The sequence below is a fragment of the Patella vulgata genome, chromosome 4, assembly GCF_932274485.2.
Source record: "Patella vulgata chromosome 4, xgPatVulg1.2, whole genome shotgun sequence".
Taxonomy (NCBI): Eukaryota; Metazoa; Mollusca; class Gastropoda; family Patellidae; genus Patella; species Patella vulgata.
In genome coordinates, this window is record NC_065882.2 from 10,739,918 (window position 1) to 10,757,992 (window position 18,075).

At 34.9% G+C, this 18,075-nt stretch overlaps 1 long non-coding RNA gene across 4 annotated transcripts; it reads right to left on the reverse strand.

Moving 5' to 3' along the window:
• Positions 1–1,401: 1,401 nt before the first annotated feature.
• Positions 1,402–13,295, reverse strand: LOC126819574 (uncharacterized). Of its 4 annotated transcripts, XR_008787836.1 has the most exons (7): positions 12,660–13,295; positions 10,572–10,696; positions 5,619–6,176; positions 4,569–4,745; positions 4,012–4,197; positions 3,167–3,287; positions 1,402–2,686 (listed from the first exon to the last, which is right to left on the reverse strand). It is a non-coding gene; the product is annotated as an uncharacterized LOC126819574 (long non-coding RNA). The 4 variants fall into 4 exon arrangements; XR_007679673.2 differs by having other exon boundaries at positions 3,167–4,197; positions 5,619–5,880; XR_007679674.2 differs by having other exon boundaries at positions 3,167–4,183.
• Positions 13,296–18,075: the final 4,780 nt, after the last annotated feature.

Genomic DNA, 18,075 nt, shown 5'->3' on the forward strand with positions numbered 1-18,075 from the left:
AAGTGCTTTTGAAGAGAATAGAGTTTTTGAGAAGTGCCTTGGAATTTTTTTTTAAAAAATGACACGACACTAGGATAATCATTCAGTTCTATGCTATTATAGAGCGAAGCTCTAAAGCGCCGCGCGAAGCTTGAGCAAAGCTCTTTTCCGGTAACACAGGAGCGTAATTGAAAATGTCACCCACAGACTGTTGATTAAGAAAAAATTCAGACCTGAACCGGATACACTGGGGAAAACAGCCAATGCGCATGTCAACTTACCAAATCTCGACCAAACGAGATCACGTAACTAACAAAAATAATTCTACACTTATTTTTTTTAAATCTAACACTCACAAATACAATTTAAATTAAAAACATATGCTGTCTTTCACGAAATAAATCTCTAAATAGAAATTAGCCAAATTAATGACAACCATCGGAGTAATTTCATTGATCTATATTTACAGACGTTGCGGACTTCTCATTGGCTAATATTTTCACGGTCTGTCGTCTGCTACGATTATGTAAACAGAAGGTGACAAGTAAGCCTACTTGAATTAATCAAAGGTTAACAAAAGGTGACAGGTAATCAAACGCGAAAATAAATAATATCTCTATCTAAGTACTAGATGTTTAAGTGTCCTACCTGTTGTGTAAATTATCCATTACATCCTATTTTACTTGTCCAGAGGGTTCGAAAATATTTTTAAATCGAAGTTTCATTTGAAAAGGTTTACGTTAGACGTTTCAAACCATTATTTTGAATTTTTCAAATTTTTTAAATAAGGTGTGTTAAGATGAAATTTGTATCATCAATTAATTGAAATATTCTAAAATAGTACAATTTGTTGACCAGAAAAAAGATTGGGACATATTATTCAGTGGTATTGAGCCTTTAAAGATTTCCCAAAAGTTTAATTTGATTTTTTAAAAAATGTGTGAAATTATTATAAATGGTAAATAATTATAAATGGTAAAACATTTATCATTCAGGATGTTCCTGGTGATGGAAACTGTTTTTTCCACTGTCTTAGTATGTCTCAGGGTTTTGGAACTTATAGTTCTGATGCCATGAGAGCCAAAATTTGTCAATTTGTCGGTAGAAACTGGGACAGCTGGAAAAATACAGTAACCTTAGGCCATGGGTATGAAATGTCAGATAAAAAATATTGGAATGTAATGGTTTCTGGTAAGGGATGGGCCACATTTTCCGAAATAAAAGCTGCAGCCCATGTTCTAAATATCAAAATCGATGTATGGCTGCAAGGGGAAGTGATGAAATCTGGGACAAGGCAGTCAGTTTTCAATCTGACTTCTTTTTCATCAAATGAAAACCCAAACAGTAAGGAACATGTTGGCATTGTAGAACACCTGGAAAAAAACAATGTAGTTCAACTTTTATTACACAACAACCATTTTCAATTGCTTATTGACAATACTGGTAATAAAAATACTACACAAGGTCAGGATAACGAGGTACATCAAAATCATTTAAATAAAACAAATCCTTCATCCTTGGATCACACATATTTTAGGAAAGATGACAGTGTTATTGTTGATACATTAGATAATTCTACTATACAAGATGTTATTACTGTTGATCACACATATTTTAGGAAAGATGATGGTGTTATTGTTGATACATTAGATAATTCTACTATACAAGATGTTATTACTGTTGATCACACATATTTTAGGAAAGAACAAGTTACTACTGTTGATGCATTTCCATTACATACTTTACATGATCATACATACACATTTTCTGACCAAAAACATATTTTAAAAAGAAAGAGACATTATGAAACAGGTAGATCTACCGGAAAGTCAGGTAAGTGATATAACATCAAATCTACATAATGAAACAGTGCATGAACAGAAAAGTCATTTAAATCGTAATAATTATAATAAACATAAGCAAAATAAAAAAATCAAATCATGTAATACGTCAATTCCTAGTGCTCAACCCCTAAGTGGAAATGCCAAATTTGACACAGCCATGGATGCAATCAGAAGTTTTGAGATAAATCAAATGACATATCAAATAAAGCATTGTAATACCTGTCATGAGAGACGGATTGATATGAAAATGTCTAAGGAAAAGGAAGTATGTAAGAAGTGTTTTAATGATAAATCTGCAATCAAAATGTTTTCATCAGAAAACAACATGGATCCAGGTAAGCAACCAAAGGAGCTTTTGAATTTAACAATTATTGAACAACAGCTAATTTGTAGAACATCTCCATGTATCAATGTTCATATGCTTAAACATGGGGGGATTGCCTCTTCTGGACACTGTGTGACTTTTCCACAAGAGGTAAATGAGCCAGCAAAAATATTCCCCCGACTCCCTCATGAAATAAAAATAATAAAGGTAAAAAAGCAAGGTCAAAATGATTCTTCCAAAGATTTCATTGTACGAAGATACACAGTACAGCATGCTTTAGAATGGCTCAAGTTAAATATAACAATTTCAATAACTAGATTAGAGTCTTTGCCAGTTAATGGTGAATTAAAGGAAATTCATACAATTGGAACTAATGCAAACTTAGTTTCTACTGAAGACAAGGGTCCCGCAGAGCAGCAGACGAATCCTGGAGATGAAGTCGAAGGACAAACTTTTTCTAGTGTTCTGCTTCCAGATGAATCTGTAGACATCACCCAGCAGGTAAAAAGTCTTCTAGATAATATAATAAATGAAACATCTGAAAAAAGTAAAAGAACAGTTATTCCATGGCCAACTAGAGGAAATATTCCCTTGTCCGAATTTACAACTCAATACTTTTTTACTCTAGCTTTTCCATCACTTTTTCCTTATGGTAAAGGTGATTTTTTCATAAACCGTCCACGTACTTGCAACTCATTGGCTGACTGGGCAGAGCATTTGCTGTGGCATGAGGATGGTTGCTTTGCACGTCATCAGTATTTTAAATTTGTAGTGCACAATATGATCCAAAGAAAGCGTGCAATTGAACGTGGTAATTACATTTATAAACAGCAGCTTGGCGATGGCGAATTTACATTAGACGCCTTAAAAGAATTAATAAAAAATGGAGACACTTCTACTGCAAAAAAGGTTATGTATTTTGGGGCATCACTGCGGGGTACAACCCAGTATTGGGCTGAGAGGGGCAGGGAGTTGAGATCTCTAATTAAATTTAAAATAAATGAAGGAAGTGACTTACCATCATTTTTCACCACTGGAAGTTGTGCAGAATACCATTGTCCCTCAATTAAAAGGCTTCTTTATTTGTATGGCAAAGACACTACAGGAAATACTATTGATCTTAGTAATCGTAACATTCTCTTCAAAACATTGCAAGAAAATACACACATTGTTAGTCAGTACTTTGATCTAAGAACAAAATCATATTTTAAAGATGTCATGAAACCTGTGTTTGGTGTTGAAACTTTTTGGTATCGACAGGAATTCGCTAAATCAAGGGGAATGGTGCATTGGCACGGTTTGTGTTGGAGATCTGACAAACATCCTCATAAGTTGCTTCATGAAGCCATTGAAGCTGGTCTAGGTGATGATGCATGTGCTAAGAACTTAGCTGATTGGGCATCATACGAATTTGGCATGACTGCGTTGCATCCAGCTAGAAATGCAGATGGAAGTTCCAACAAGGATCTTTGGCCGCCTCCTGAGGGCTCAGCACCACAACCACCAGATGAAAACAACCCATTACAAAAATTACTCATGGATGTCAGTGTCTCTCAGGAGTCTTTATTAGAGGACTATATACTTCTTACTAATCGTTTTAATTTGCACAGGTGTTCTGATGGATTCTGCTTGAAATCGTCAAAAAATTCTATGAATAAAACATGTCGAATGGAATTCTGGATCTACAGCTAAGTCTGTCTGTACACAGCTTTTAATGAAAACTGTAAAGCGAGACATATCAGCTGTAGAAGCTTCATATGAAATTGCGGGTCTTCCCCTCTATCGCTGCAGCCATAATTTTCAGTATGTAAGTCTGTCAGGGAACATAGTTCTTGATTTGGAACATAGTAAATCAGCACTTACCAGAAAATCAATTGTTGATAAATATATATATCACGACATTTGCAGGATACCAATTCCTTATACAATTTTATTTGTGCAACCGGTAAGGTACCAGTTATTTCTGGTAATTGCAGTCAGGCAGTTTGGCCATTAGATGATAAATATTGTAGAACGATGCTTCTTCTTCACTTCCCTAATTGGAGAAAACTGAATGACATAAAAAATTATGAAACATCCTGGATTGAAACATTTGAACTATTTTTGAAGACAGATGTTTGCCCTAATTTTGTTAAGGCAGATGTTGAGTGTGTAAGAAAGAACAAATCAAAAAACAATGATGATGAAGATGAAGATGGGGAGGAAAGTGAAATGGACATCGAAGCTGTAGAGCAACTAGAGTGGATGGAAGCCATAAGACCAAATGCCAGATTTGAAGAACTCAATTCTGACTTTCAATTTGATGATGGTGGCCCAAATTTCAATTGTAGACCTTAAAAAAATGAATTCCGATCAAATTTTTCTTTTTAACATTGTGATTGAAACAGTAATGAATTTCATGGATAAAAAATTATACAAACCACTTAGAATGATCGTTTCTGGTACAGCTGGTTCAGGTAAGTCTTATCTCATAAAATGTTTAGTTTATGGTATACGATCTCTGTTTAAAACCAACAAATCTGTTCAAGTTCTCTGTCCAACTGGAAATAGTGCCAACATAATATCGGGTGTAACATTACATAGTTTTCTGAAGATACCTACAAATAAAGGTAAGGAAATGAAACATCCTGATGGAGATAAGGGTAAAGCATTGCAGGTCAACTGTCTTGGAGTAAATGTCTTACTAATAGATGAAAGATCTCTAATTGGAGCAACAACTTTAGGTTGGATGGAGTTCATGTGCAAGCATGGAATGTATCAAGGTACAAAGTCAGATGAATCATGGGGAGGATTACCAGTAGTAGTATTTTTTGGAGACGATGTACAGTTACCACCTGTTTTAGATTCTCCTGTGTATAATTGTAAGAGTAAGACAACTGCTGCAATGTATGGTGTTTTAGTTTGGAATGAATTTGACACAGCAGTTAATTTAAAAACCATTGTGCGCCTAAATAATAGAGAGCAGATCTTTCGAGAAGTACTATTGTCTTTAAGAGACTATTCAACAACTCAAGCACAGGCAAATTGGTTACAAAATTTTCAATGGAATAATTTGAAAGAAATATACAATGAACAGCTATTGACAAGTATAAATAGGTATGGACTTTATGTATTCCCAACATATGAACAAGAGTGGCAGCACAACAAATCACAACTGATTAGTCTAAATCACCAGTGTCCAGTAGCGAGATGTAACTCCATTAATAGAGGCCCTCACTCTAACACTATGGATGCAGCGAGTGGCTTGCTGCATACGTTATTTATTGCAAATGATTCCAAAGTTATGCTTTCTGTCAATCTTTGTGTGAGATATGGATTATTTAATGGTGCAATTGGCAAAATAAAACACATCATCTATGCAGAAGGGTGCCATCCTGCCACCTCACTGCCAGAGGTAGTCATGGTTGAATTTAAATCATATACTGGCCCAGCATTTAAGAAAGAAAATAATAAAATAGTTCCTATTGTACGTGTTTTGCGTAATTTTGATTGTGGATGTTACAACTGCAAGCGAAAGCAAATTCCTCTTCGTCTTAGTTGGGCAACTACCATTCACAAGTGCCAAGGGATGACTATAGGTGAAGGCGAGGAGAATAGATTTATTGTGATTCATCCAGGATCAAAACAGTTTGAATCTGGAAATCCAGGAGCACTCTTTGTTGCCCTATCTCGAGCTAAATCTTCAGGCAGAGCCAATCAATATCCTGATTTTGCATGGCATCCATCAGTTCTCTCAAATGAAGACAGGGTTTGTCATAAAGTTATTACTCCAACTACAGTTGCACGAACAAGGGAAATCAACCGTATATATGCAATAGTTCAAAAGACTGGTCTAAGGTTCAAGCACTTGCAAGAGGAAATGTCTTTCATAAACTGTGTTAGTGATATCCCTGTTTCTCCTGAAGAATAGCTGTTCCTCATGCCTCTTATTGATTTCTTAGTCGCCCCTTACATTGCTTTTTACTTTCATCTCTATTTGCCAATGATACATGTAAATCTTCTTTTATCCGTCATTTCCAGTTCTCTCCCTTGAATCAATATATTTAATATTATTATTATTATTATTATTACAGCATATTTATAGTGCACCCTTTCATATAACATGTTCAGGGGCACTTTACAAAGTGACAATGTAAATCACACATAAACAACAAGATTATTGGCATGTTAACGATTGTATACAGAGTCAGTTTAAAGCCTGATTAAATAAATGTGTTTTAAGTTGTTTTTTAAAAGAATACAGAGATGTACAACATCTTAAACTAAATGGTAGATTATTCCATAAAACAGGTGCTTGATAACTAAAAGAGCGCTGAACATAGGAGACTAGTTGAACAGTTTTGGGCTTTAAAAGTAGTTTATCTGATGTACGTAATAAACGGCCAGGTGTATAAAGTTCTAAAAGATCTGAGAGGTAAACAGGAGCTAAATTATTTAAACATTTAAAAGTAAGTAATAAAATCTTAAAATCAATTCGATATTTAACAGGTAACCAGTGTAAATTATATAAAACAGGAGTTATGTGGTCACATTTCTTTGTTAAAGTAACAAGTCTAGCCGCAGTATTCTGTACTTTTTGTAATTTATCTATAAGCTTTAAAGGTAAACCAACTAAAAGTGAATTAAAGTTATCTAATCGAGAAGTGACCAGAGAATTAACAAGTGACTTAGTTACACATTTACGTATTTTACCTGTATTTCTAATATTAAAATAGCACAATTTACAAATATTATTTACTTGAGCTCCCATAAACATAAAACTACCAAAGATAGCGCCAATATTACGAGCAGAATAAGATGAAAATATATCACAATTACCAATTACAACAGGGGGGTTATCTTGTGCAGATTTACTTAATTGATGCCTTGAGCCTAATAACAAATATTCGGTTTTATCATCATTCAATTTTAGAAAGTTCTTTGACATCCATTTTCTAATTTCACTAATACAGTTCTCAAGTTGCAATTTTGATAAATTGAAAGAAGATGGACAATTAGGTGTAAATGAAATATATAATTGAGTATCATCGGCATACAAATGAAAGCTGAGACCATATTTTCTGACAATATCTCCTAATGGTGACGTATAGAGGGTAAATAAAATCGGACCAAGAACAGAACCTTGGGGAACCCCAGATGACAAAACAGATTCAGACGACGATTTGCAATTAACTAAAATACACTGTTTTCTACCCACAAGATAGCTCTCTAAAAGATTTAATGTAGAGCCACAAATACCGAATTTAAATTGAAGGCTACGTAGAAGAATGGAAGGGTCCACCGTGTCGAAAGCAGCAGATAAATCTAATAAAATTAAAAATGTACATTTTCTATTATCAATTTCCATTAAAATATCATTTGAAACCCGGGTTAAAGCTGTTTCGGTACTGTGAAATTGTTTATAAGCACTTGAAATGGTTCATACAAACAGTTATCATCTAGATGGGCCTTTATCTGAGAAGCAATACATTTCTCCAATATTTTAGAAATAAAACTTAAGTTAGAGACTGGCCTGTAATTTTTAAAAACATTAGGATCTAGTGTAGACTTTTTAATTAAAGGGGTAACATAAGCTCGTTTGAAAACGTTGGGAATAGTAGCGGATGATATACAAGAATTAATAATATTGGTAAAAACTGGAATAACTTCGTCTAGACAGTCCTTAAGAACAGAAGTCGGAACAGGATCTAATGAACAAGATTTAGGAGCAGACGATTTAATTAGCTTTAAAACAAAAGATTCACTAACCAAGTTAAAATTTTCTAAATAAACAGAATTTTCTAACTTATCAAAATCATGAGCGTTAAAGTCAATAGTTTTATTTAAATCATCAAGTTCAGTTCGTATTTTCTGTATTTTTATTTGAAAGAAATCAGAGAATAAATTTGCAAGTTCAGTGTCATTATCATTGTCCGGGAGGATAGTACGCTCAGCATTATGGTCCAAAAGGGAATTCACAACTTTATACAGGTCTTTTTGTCTGTTTTCGCCATTTTCTATTTTATCAGAGTAAAATTTAATTTTAGTATCTTCAATTAATTTATTCACATTGTTTTTTAAAGATTTATAAATCTGTTTATGGACGTGTAGATTTGTTTTCCGCCACAGATGTTCAGCCTTATTACGGTCCCTTTTGGCTTCTAAAATAGAATCATTAAACCACTGCGTATTGGGACGAATAGTAAATGTTTTCGTTTGAAGAGGAACAAGCGAGTCCAAAATTTCAGCAAGCTTTGAGTGATATTGGATTGCCTTCTCTTGTATATCTTGAATACGTTGAATGCCATTGAAATTCGAGTTCACTATTTCCGCTTTAAATTTATTTATGTCAAATGATTTAAACCTTCGATATGTTAAAGTCTTTCTTGTTAGTTGTGGTTTCTGGATCATAAGATTAAAAGTTGCCGGGAAATGATCAGATATTTATTTGTCCGAGACAGAGAGATTATCCAGTTTAATATCACGTGGATTAGTTATCACCAGATCGAGAATATGTCCACCGTTATGAGTAGAAGAAGAAACATGTTGTGTGAGAGATCTATAATTCAGCATATCACAAAAATCAACCGCGGTAGAGTCGTTGGAATCATCAACATGAAAATTAAAATCTCCCCAAATAATAGTGCAACACTTAGTCATCATCAACTGGTCCAGAAATAATCCAAATTCTTCCATAAATTTTTGACACAATTTGCTATTGGGCGGGCGGTAAATTGTAATAATCCTAGTTTCCTTGAAAGAAAACTGTAGAGAACAATCCAAAATTTCAAAAGAATCAAAACGGTCATGACGGATTTTCTTACACTTAATAGATGACTTAAATATAAGTGCTACGCCTCCTCCACGTGAACCGCGAGGGCAATGTTGTATAGAATATCCATCAGGTACTAAAGCTGCGATTGTCGATGAGTCCGAACAGTCATTATTCAGCCACGTTTCAGTTATTCCACAAATATCAATAGAATTTTCAAAAATATAATCAGATAAAATTGTTGTTTTATTTCTTACTGATCTGGCTTTAATTAATCCAAACGAAGTTGTTAATACTGACGCTTCATTTTCGACCGCCTTTCTAATTTGTATAAGATTGTTGTTTATCTTCTGTTTTGTTCTAAAGTTTTTGATCTGTTTGTGATTTTTGATAGAGTTTGAGGTAAGCTGGATGAGATTGCTATGATTAATGTTAATATTCAGTGGATTAGTATTTAGAAGTTGATATGGTCTGTTGGTGGTGATAACTTTTTTAAATGTCTTTGATTTCTCCCAATTACTTCATTGTTGTCGTATATATAATCATTCAAAGCGACTGTTTTATTTTCGACGGGCCATGCATTAAGACACAATTGTGTATTGTCTGGGCGTTGATCGATTTGTTCAGAAATTATTGGAATAGTAACAAGATTGCCCCTGTTTACTGTTCTGTGTCTTTTTACTGTATCATTTCTAATAGTAGTAGTTGGATTTAAAACATCAATCTTTTTAACCCACTGCTTTCCACTCCTCACGCCTCTATTATTATTAATATTATTATTATTATTACTAAAACAATGAGATTTGGCTTGAATGTTATTGTTGTAAGAGTTCAGTTGTGATTGATAGTAGGTGAGTTGATTCAGATAGCTCACTAGCCACAACAGATACAAATTATTATGAAACATTTTGATAAAATACTGCATTCAGAGTTACTATTTTAAACAAAAACACACGCAGGACAAATACACAGCTGCCTCCTAGGCGCCTACATAATGTTTTAAATCTAGGCTTCCTAAAATTAGGCCTAAATTTTAATGAAAAGGCGATAAATAAATGTTTCTTCGCAATAGTTACATTTAAACAGCAAACACTACTTCGCATAAAAATTTTCCACATGCACGACAATAGAACTGAAATCTGTCGCAAATTTATCAACAAATTATAACTTATCAAAAACTGTTATACAATTATTTGAAAGTAACGGCTTTACCACGCCTGCGCATTAATAATATATATTTGTATGTCGAAATCCACATTAATCCACAATAAATCACAGGCACGAAAAACACAGAGCACAACAAGGCACAGTCAACCACTATGGCGTTTACAATAAAAGTTGCAGAGATCAAACTATTTGTCAATAAAGGTTGCTAACGGCAGGCCCATCGGGGCGGCCATTTTGAATTTTTGACAGTTGACAGCTGATCGACACAATGTAAACATTTTCCATGACAGATAGGTCAAAATACAAAAGCAATACATATATTTCACATCAAAATGGTCCTGGTGATCACGCACAAACATTAAATCAAAAAATCTATCACATCCATTATTGATAAATATATAATTATCGAAAAACACTCACTATACCGTTTGAAGGTGTATATTTTACCTCTCTTTAACTATTGAGAATCTCTAATTTAATAATACAAACTTCCATTTCAACTTACCAATGCCACTTATTACCGGACACCTTATTGAGTCACATATTGATGCTTGATGTCGAGCAGACATTGCTGATTTCTTCTTAAAACCGTATGCTTTCTTCCACTCTTAATTTTTAAAAAACAAACTACTACAATAAAAGAAAAACAACATTGTGGATTCAATAAATGATCCTACTACTATGAAATTTTGATGTTGAAAAATGATTAGATCAAATGTTGGTTTAGAAACATACATTATGCAAGAGCTAAATCTGCCTATTGGAGGTCTTTCTTTAGGCCTGAGATGTTATATAAAATATTAATAAGACATTTGTTAACAAAACAAGACCATAATCAACTCTCGATGGCATCGGATACTCAAAATCTTCACTTTGTCCACTGCCACTGACATCTTAGCAGGGGTGCCCCTTCATGATCCAGTAAATAAAAAGTCTACCTGAGCCACGGATCTGGCCAATTACATATCGTTTTCTCCCCCCGTTCACATCGCAGTATACACGTCCCCGTTTTCGAGTAAATGTGCTCAGAAAGTTCTACAATATCAACGCATCAATATTTGGCCAAATACCTGAAGCCAAACTGGCAGTGCCCTAAAAAGATTATAATTCGAAGCATGAAGATTTTAATGAGACTAGAACGGTTCGCCATTTAAAAATTTAATCTAAAATAGGGAAATGAAGCTAAGTCTCGATTACACCAGTGTCCTGGTTACCACAATGCGCACATCTTGTCAAAACTACAAACAGTGATAACTAAGCTCAGAAAGAATTAATTTGAATGAAATTTTCATTATTTATTTTTGGGCTATTATAGCAAGAATGGTCAGTTCTTTATCTAAATCTTACATAATGTATCTTTTATAAGTAATGCACCTCAGACTGAGCATATTTCGTCAAATAAATATTGAGGCTTTGTTTTTCTCTATTGTTCGATCTCTGCGGCTTAAAGGCATGCACGTCTTTCGTGATATAAATGTTGATTTTTTTTGTCTGTTTGACCTCTGTGGCTTAAAGGCATGCACGTCTTTCGTGAAATAAATGTTGATTTTTTTTTTGTCTGTTGTTTGACCTCTGCGGCTTAAAGGCATGCACGTCTTTCGTGATATAAATATTGATTTTTTTTGGTCTGTTGTTTGACCTCTGCGGCTTAAAGGCATGCACGTCTTTCGTCATATAAATGTTGATTTTTTTTTGTCTGTTGTTTGACCTCTGCGGCTTAAAGGCATGCACGTCTTTCGTGAAATAAATGTGGATTTTTGTCTGTTGTTTTACCTCTGCGGCTTAAAGGCATGCACGTCTTTCGTGATATAAATATTAATTTTTTTTTGTCTGTTATTTGACCTCTGCGGCTTTAAGACATGCACGTCTTTCGTGATATAAATGTGGATTTTTTTTGTCTTCTGTTTGTCCTCTGCGGCTTAAAGGCATGCACGTCTTTCGTGATATAAATATTATTTTTTGTCTGTTATTTGACCTATGCGGCTTAAAGGCATGCACGTCTTTCGTGATATAAATGTGGATTTTTTTTGTCTTCTGTTTGTCCTCTGCGGCTTAAAGGCATGCACGTCTTTCATGAAATAAATGTATTGTACAGCTTATGGTTTAAGATTCTCACTTTCATTTAATCACTGTCAAAAATATTGTTCTTGAATGTATATCTGCTGAATTCTTTTCATGAAATGATGCTGGTTCGCCACACGGTGCTAGTTGTGATTGACATTTAAATTTCAAGGTAATGGTTAATCAAGGATGTATCACGATTAGAATTTTTATAGACATTATTCTAGTTGACGCCGGTGACAAGTAGATTTTATTTCTACTTGATATTTGAAAATGTTACCGTACTTGGATTCGATAAGTAGACAAGCGTTATTTTGACCCCCGATATTGGCTATTTAGAGAAGTGAATGCACTGTGCATAATATGTACTTAAATATTCCTTTTTAAATAATTTCCTTTTATGGCATCTGCCCTTATATTGATAATAATAATTAATAGGATGGTTTCTTTCTACTACATAGAAAAATCATGCATACATCTCAGTACATTTACATGCATGTGCCAACACATTAATCAATTATAATATACATACATGTACCGTAATCAAACCATGCCAACATGTTCTTTTTTCTGTTATTCTCATCTGTATATTGACAATAAATCAAAACGATGTATCATTATTTCAGGTGACTGCAGCTAATTACAATAACAACGTGTAGTATTATCAACACAGATCAATAAGACAATTGGAGAATGCATCTTAAAGGAGCTAAATCGCTAATATTTGGGACCTAGAAATTGACACAAGTGGGTCGCAACTCATATAATACCGTAATATGAATGTATATAAACTGATTTACATTCAATCGTTTCCGTTTTTACTCTAATTTCAAATCAGTTATGTTCCGTGAAATAAGCCAGCAGTCTCAATCGAGTGCAAATTCCTAGCGTCTGGTTATTCCAGTCTACATAAGCCGTTTGGTTTGGTGCAATGTCTAGCCTCGTTCCTCTAGTCTCTTGCTAGAACTGGGGCTGAAACGCATTATGGTACACGATTCGTGTACCAATGGTAAAATATTTATTTTGTCTTAAATATTGGATATCAGAAGCCCACCCTTTTCCGGTAAGATCACAGCATCAATGTTGTTTTAAATTGACAAATAATTCGTGTTTTAAATGTTGAAGATTTTGGATGATATTGAGTTAGAGACTTAGTTCCTTTAAAAGACAGTTAGATGACATGAAATAATGTTACCGTATATAATTAAAAGTACTGAATTACATGTAACGTACAGTTAATACATATCTTGGAATGGCATTAATTAAGTTGATGCAAAAATATAGGTTTTATTTTGTGGATTAAGGAACGTTTCATGTTGCTTTTCTCAAGTGAAATTTCAATTCATAAAGACCAGAAATGTTTAAAGTAACTCACCTGCACAATATTATTATAAATACTTCAGTTGTTCAGTGATTGTCCGATGCTGTCAGATATCAAATCAATTAGTGAAAACGAAATTATTATTGAACTACAAACCTTGGGCAAATAAATTTAATAGTCACATTGCCTGATTTATTCACGTGTATGAAAATAATAGCCCATTATTTTACATAAATGGATTGATTTCTGATAGTAATATCTACTACCAGCACTACCGGTTAATCATATATTTCTTAGTAGGCCTACTGGAGGATCATGGGAGATAATTGGAATAACGAGACCTTGACCATCACTTTTGCCATACATATTTTGCAAGTTTTCCACAAATTAACTCAGTATTTAAAGCGAGAATTTATTATTTTCTAAGAAAGACAAAACATAATTATTTCTATGTCTTTTACTCAATAGGTTGTCAACTCACTATAATATACAATCATAGGTATCATTCTCACACTTAAAAATTATTCACACCGGAAATACATGTTTGAATTTGAAGTTAAAAATGATATTTTTGCCAATTTCTCAACTGGCAATAGTGAATTATAGGATTAATAGGATTATTCTTTAACAAAGTAAGACTGTTTATAGATACATGTACCATCTATATTAAAGGCTAAAGATAATGGGCGCAGTACGTTGATCCGGCTACTCTGGAATTCGCCGTGGTTAGGGTTAGTGTTAACTAGAATCTTGTTAGGGTAAGGGTTAGTTTTAACTAGAATCTTGTTAGGGTTAGGGTAAGGGTTAGTGTTAACTAGAATCTTGTTAGGGTTAGGGTAAGGGTTAGTGTTAACTAGAATCTTGTTAGGGTTAGGGTTAGGGTTAGAATCTTGTGAAATCGTTTGGAAGTCAAAAGTAGCCGGGGCAATGTACAACAAGGCCAGATAATGCCTATATTATTGACAAATTCCAAATCAGAAGTCAAGGATCTGAATGCTTCCATTCTAAATTACTTGGTTCCTTTTTGACATGGTGTTCAAAATTTTGAATTTCACATGTTCTGATCTGAAATCACTTGACAAAGTTCATAAACTTGACAAATGTTCTATAACTGACAACAATCGCTCTGTTTGGGAGATTGACTTTTTTGTACCTTTTGAAGTGTCCAGCAAGAGAACTGCGCTCCTTATCACCATAATTGATTAATATAATAATGCAATATCCTAATATGTATGCTTTGTATATTAATATAAATCAAACCAAATTATGGAATATATGCCATTTAATATGTATACTGATCGTTTTACGTAGTATGTTGTTATGTTAATTTAATGCCATTGTATATATTTTCGCACTGTCATTTAGTTCCTCCCGGTTTGTTTTGTTATTGCGATTTTGACTAGTTGTTTCATGTACATTATGTTAGTGCCTTGAGTGCCACCGTTATCACTGCGGTCTGGGTCGGACTAAACGTCTGCTACTTATTGCTTGATAGGTATCTAAAACACTGCAACATTGTTTGTAACTAATACTCCTGAGGTTAGAAGTTCTTTACGAATAATTGGTAATTTAATTTACAAGTTGTTGTTCGTTTTTGAGCAAGGGAAGATTACCTTTTGGCTAATCTCTTAACCGCTCGTCCGAAGAGCTTGGTCCGTGACTCACCGGAAGAAGTCACTGGTGGCAGAATTACCTTCACTGATAGCAGACCTCTTGTTAGAGGACGCTACAGAGTTTGGTGGCAGAGGTGGGATCCTCTTAGCTTGGTGTTAGAAGGCTGATTACGCTTTAGATCTGTAATGGCTGCATTTCAAGAGACTCCTCCTTCGTCGACTGAAAGAGACATTAGCTTTGCTGATAAGTCTTTTCAAAAGACAAAGGTTGATGAGTTAGGGAAGCAGTTACAAGATTTAAGCGCAAGCTTAAAAATACCAATGCAACCGCAATTACCTAACAAGCAAGTAGATCTCAGTACCGGAACCAGACCCAGAGAATCTTTGAGACCCCTCGTGGCAAGACAACTGATTGATCCATGGACGAACAGGGTAAATCAGAGACCTCCTATGGAGAATGTCACTGCTCCCGCTGATATCATGGCAAATCAGAATGCGCCTATAGAGCATGTTACGCTACCTACTGATACCCGTTTGAACCAGAGTGCTTCTACAGAATATAATCCCTTTTCTTACAATACCCATGATACAGTTAGACCAGTACAGCCAGATACAAGAGGAGTAAATAGAGATCTTCGGATACAAGGTTGTAGGTTCCAAAAACCAATACTACAGCCAATGGCGTTTGATGGTACAAGCTCTCTTATTGATTATAAAGTACACTTTGAGACTTGCATCGTAATAAATGGGTGATCTACACAGGAGAAAGGTTATTATTTGGCAGGGTCACTCAAGGGTAGTGCACAGCAGGTCCTTAGCTCTCTTCCAGTTGGTGGAGGGTAGATTTCAACCCAGAAATCAAACCCAGATGTACAGGAGTGAGTTAAAGTCGCGGCGAAGGAAACCCGGGGAAAAGCTGACTGAACTTGGTCAAAGTATTAAACGACTAGTAACGTTTTCTTACCCGACGGCAGATGTAGCACTATGGCCCTTGAGACAATTTTGGCTCTTTATAAAATTGTCTCTTCAATTTGGTCTATAAAGTCAAATCATAAGTACTAAATGAACGTGGTTATAGTTGTTCGTAAAAAATAGTGATGTTTTAGTTAAATTATAATCATTGTCAAAATAGTCATCAAAATTCTAGCTGTTTATTGACCTATGGTCGGTTGACCAAAAATAGGTAATGTTGCCTGTCTTGTTTGTGGGAAATATAGAGTTTTATTCCTTATATGGCGTGGAAATTCACGTCAAGGTTATTGAAGACCTGGGAAAGTAGGGGATATAAATTAGGGTGTAGAGGAGAGCTAGATTAGAGCTCACCCAGAAATTCTTACCAGTCATTATATATTTGAGAACGAGGAACCTGCAAAGTTATTTCCAGTTTACTAATAAAGCTGTGAAATCATTGTTGCTGTAGTATTATTTACGATCACAAGGAACACAACAAATAAAGAAGTCCGGTAGTACTACACAGAGCAAGACTTACAGGAGTTACAGGATGTCCTTGCAAGAGACGCTTTCTTAGATTCCTTGCAAGATGACTCCGACATGGTTTGGAAAGTTCAACAAAATCATCGCGCTAACATTGAAGATGCAATTTATTTAGCATTGGAACTTGAGTCGTTTCGCTACGCTGAAAACCAGAAGTCCAATAAAGAGAAATACACACGAGTGGTAAGAGAGGACCAAGAAGGGAGATACATGTTATAAGATCTCCTAGACCTATTCACCACATTAGTGAAAATCCTATTCCAGATCTTGGCATTGAGCCAGATGTCGAACTTATAGAATTGCCCCGAGATAATTTTATGCTTGATGACCAGAGTGGCCGTTTTATTATAGAGAGTGAGCTTCTAACTCTCACGAAGAGTCTTTCCGCTGTGAAGGCCCTGAAAGAAGAACTAAAAACCGCAGACAAAGCAGTACAGGTGTCCCCTGACTTCATGAACCGAGGATGCCAGGTTATTCAAGTGACCGAACTTCATTAAATGTCGAGTCGACCTGTTCGAAGACGTGGGTGATGAAGTGTCCAGCAAGAGAACTGCGCTCCTTATCACCATAATTGATTAATATAATAATTCAATATCCTAATATGTATGCTTTGTATATTAATATAAATCAAACCAAATTATGGAATATATGCCATTTAATATGTATACTGATCGTTTTACGTAGTATGTTGTTATGTTAATTTAATGGCATTGTATATATTTTCGCACTGTCATTTAGTTCCCCCCGGTTTGTTTTGTTATTATGATTTTGACTAGTTGTTTCATGTACATTATGTTAGTGCCTAGAGTGCCATCGTTATCACTGCGGTCTGGGTCGGACTAAACGTCCGCTACTTATTGCTTGATAGGTATCTAAAACACTGCAACATTGTTTGTAACTAATACTCCTGAGTTTAGAAGTTCTTTACGAATAAATGGTAATTTAATTTACAAGTTGTTGTTCGTTTTTGAGCAAGGGAAGATTACCTTTTGGCTAATCTCTTAACCGCTCGTCCGAAGAGCTTGGCCCGTGACTCACCGGAAGAAGTCACTGGTGGCAGAATTACCTTCACTGATAGCAGACCTCTTGTTAGATAGTCTCGGTCACCCAGAACCTCCTAGTCTTCAACATACGAAGGGTCTGGGACCGTTGTCAATATTTGACGTAAAGTCCATTGCCCATGCGTAACCGGGAGTTTGGTTATTAATGTGGTTGATTATCCAGTATCTTTGGCCAAGTCAAGGAAGAGTTGCGCCCCTTCCCATAATTCTTGTATTAATATAAACAAACATGAATCGCGACGACGAATTAGGATTAATTTAAAAAGCATAGATATGGCCCAAGAAGAGAGAAAATTTACAATAAAAAAATTAACTGGCATGCAATCAAATGGATTTTTTTAAATGACATTCTTAAATTAATTTCATGGGCGTAAACATCTTGTTTTAAGAGGAGTTACCCCCTTAGACGTTGTTTATGATAATGTAAAAGACCGGATAATCTAGCCAATGACCTATTAT